Source organism: Coffea eugenioides, chromosome 2 (assembly GCF_003713205.1).
Source record: "Coffea eugenioides isolate CCC68of chromosome 2, Ceug_1.0, whole genome shotgun sequence".
Taxonomy (NCBI): domain Eukaryota; kingdom Viridiplantae; phylum Streptophyta; class Magnoliopsida; order Gentianales; family Rubiaceae; genus Coffea; species Coffea eugenioides.
The window spans coordinates 35,646,803-35,649,534 of record NC_040036.1 but is presented as its reverse complement, the minus strand read 5'-3'; the positions used below and the strand labels follow the sequence as shown (position 1 = coordinate 35,649,534).

General features: G+C 38.7%; 1 non-coding gene across 1 annotated transcript; it reads left to right on the top strand.

Moving 5' to 3' along the window:
- The first annotated feature begins 2,625 nt into the window (after window positions 1-2,625).
- LOC113764331 lies at window positions 2,626-2,732 on the top strand. Its single transcript, XR_003467601.1, has one exon. It is a non-coding gene; the product is annotated as a small nucleolar RNA R71 (small nucleolar RNA).

Here is a 2,732-nt window from a genome sequence, read left to right as displayed (position 1 = left end):
AATCGCGTTTCTGAAGGCTATATTCAGACACAGAAAACGCGACTAAAAACGCGCCTTCAACTCGCGTTTTTTAAGTCGCGTTTCCTGCACAAATCTTGCAGGAATGAAAACGCGACTGTGTTGGAAAACGCGACTTCGAGTCGCGTTTCAAAAAGTCGCGTTTTTGAGTCTTGATCCAGGCTTGAAAACGCGACTTCCATTAAAACGTGACTTTAGGTCGCGTTTTGAAGGCGCGTTTTCTTTTCTGCAGGTGCAGAATTGAAAACGCGGTTCTGAGAAACGCGAATTGTAGTCGCGTTTTCTTGGAAAACGCGTTTTCTGCTTCGATTTTTAGCAGAATTTCAACTTTTGAAAAATTACAAGAGGTACCCCAATGACTCAAAATGCATCATAGATCATTTGTTTGCCAATTTTAATGGCTGGAACAAATGTAAAACATTAAAAACATGCATTTTACCCCTTTATAATGAATCAAAAACACCTTTAACGCAAATCGAGGGTTTGAGTTGCTTGATCAAAGTTTGCCCTTTTCACCTCAAATGGTCATTCTTGCTTCCATTTGCCAACCCTATAACACAAAAACAACAAATTAACTAAAACACTTATTTAAGTCTAAAAATCACAAAAAATTAACACAAATAACATAAACATTGGGTTGCCTCCCAATTAGCGCTTTTGTTTATAGTCGTTGGCTCGACTGAAAAAGTTGAATCACTTTAGAGCATTAGAGAGAGATTTTCTCCCCATGGGTCGAAACTTCCGAGCCAATCCACCATGTGGTGAACCATGCATTGATCTTCATAGTCCAATTTCCTCAAATGCCAAGGAGGAATATTAGACTTGTCATAGAGAGGCTCAACTTCACCTTGGAGTGGATTTTGCTTGTCTTTTCTGAATTGGCTCAACTTTTCACCATTTTCTTCATGGAATGAAGAATTTATTAAGCCAACTTCCATCCTTATCTTCTCCTCCTTTGTTCCTACACCATGAAAGTTAGTACCAAGGACATTTATAAATTTAACTTCTTCGGTCCTTTCTTGGTTGACCTTTTCATCATATGGCATATTAGACACAAGAGCAGTAGGCTCTATACTCCCTTCTTTATTATCCAAATTGAATTCCAATTCCTCACCATTAACCCGTAATATAAGCTTACCTTTTTCTACATCAATTATAGTTCGTGCAGTGGCTAAAAACGGTCGTCCTAGAATAATTGGCATTCTCACATCTTCTTCAATATCTAAGACAACAAAATCCACAGGTATTATAGATTGTCTTACCTTTATGAGCACATTTTCCAAAATACCCATGGGACGTGTGATTGACCGATCCGCCAATTGCAATGTAATATTGGTAGCTTTTAGCTCTTGAAGTCCCAATCTCCGGGCAACCGATAACGGCATAAGTGACACACTTGCACCTAAATCACATAAAGCATTAGAAAAATGCAATTGACCAATAGTGCAAGGAATAGAAAAACTTCCCGGATCTTTCAATTTAGGAGGGAGTTTATTTTTAATCAATGCACTACACTCTTCCGTTAATGCTATCATCTCATTATCTACAATTTTCCTCTTCTTTGACATGATGTCTTTCAAGAAACGTGCATAAGAGGGAATCTGTGTTATAGCATCAATGAAAGGAATGTTAATGTGCAATTGTTTAAACATTTTGAAGAACTTTTCAAACTCCCGATCCTGTCCATCTTTCTTCAACCTGTGAGGAAAAGGTATCACATTAGAATTTAATTTGGGATGAAGTGCATCAATATCAATGATAACATGATCATTTTGACTTTCTTGCTCCCCTTCAATTGCTTGCTTCTTGTCTTTTTCACCACCTGAATTTTCAAAATCAAATCCCTCAACCGTTTTACCGCTTCTAAGAATGATTGCATTGACATGCTCTCTCGGATTCACTTCGGTTTTACTTGGTAATTCACCAGGGTTTCTATTGTTGATCACATTGGCAATTTGACCAATTTGAACCTCCAAGTTTCTGTACATCCCAGCTAATTGGTCCAACCGCCCCTCAACTCGCTCGAATCTATCCGAAGTCACCTTAGCAAGTTTTTCCACCGCGATCTCCCAACTTGGTTTAGTTTCAGCCTGTGGTTGCCTTGGTTGAAATCCCGGCGGATTGGTTGGCCTTTGTTGATTGCCTTGATCTTTCCATCCAAAGTTTGGATGATTTTTCCACCCCGGATTGTAAGTATTCGAGTAGGGATTATTTGGAGCATTTCGGTTGTAATTATTGACAAATTGTACCTGCTCAGAATCAACACACTCATTAATATCATGTTCACCTCCACAGAAAGAACAACAAGCTACGTGAGCATTAGATGAACTTGGGCTAACTCCACCTTGTCTACTCAATAACTTCATCACATTATTCATTTGAGCACTCAGCATATTGAGAGTGTCCATTTCTATCATACCTGCGTGACGTCTTGTATTACCTCTCTCATTGGCCCATTGGTAGTTATTTGCTGCCATTTCTTCTATCAAATTATGAGCCTCTTGGGGTGATTTACCCATTAAAGCTCCACCTGCAGCTGCATCGATCATAGTTTTAGTAGAAAAAACTAAACCATTATAGAAGGTTTGTATGATTAACCATTCCGGCAGTCCATGATGTGGACATTTCCGAAGCAAATCTCTAAACCTTTCCCATGCTTCATATAATGATTCTCCTTCCATTTGACTAAAACCAGTGATATCCATTCTAAACTT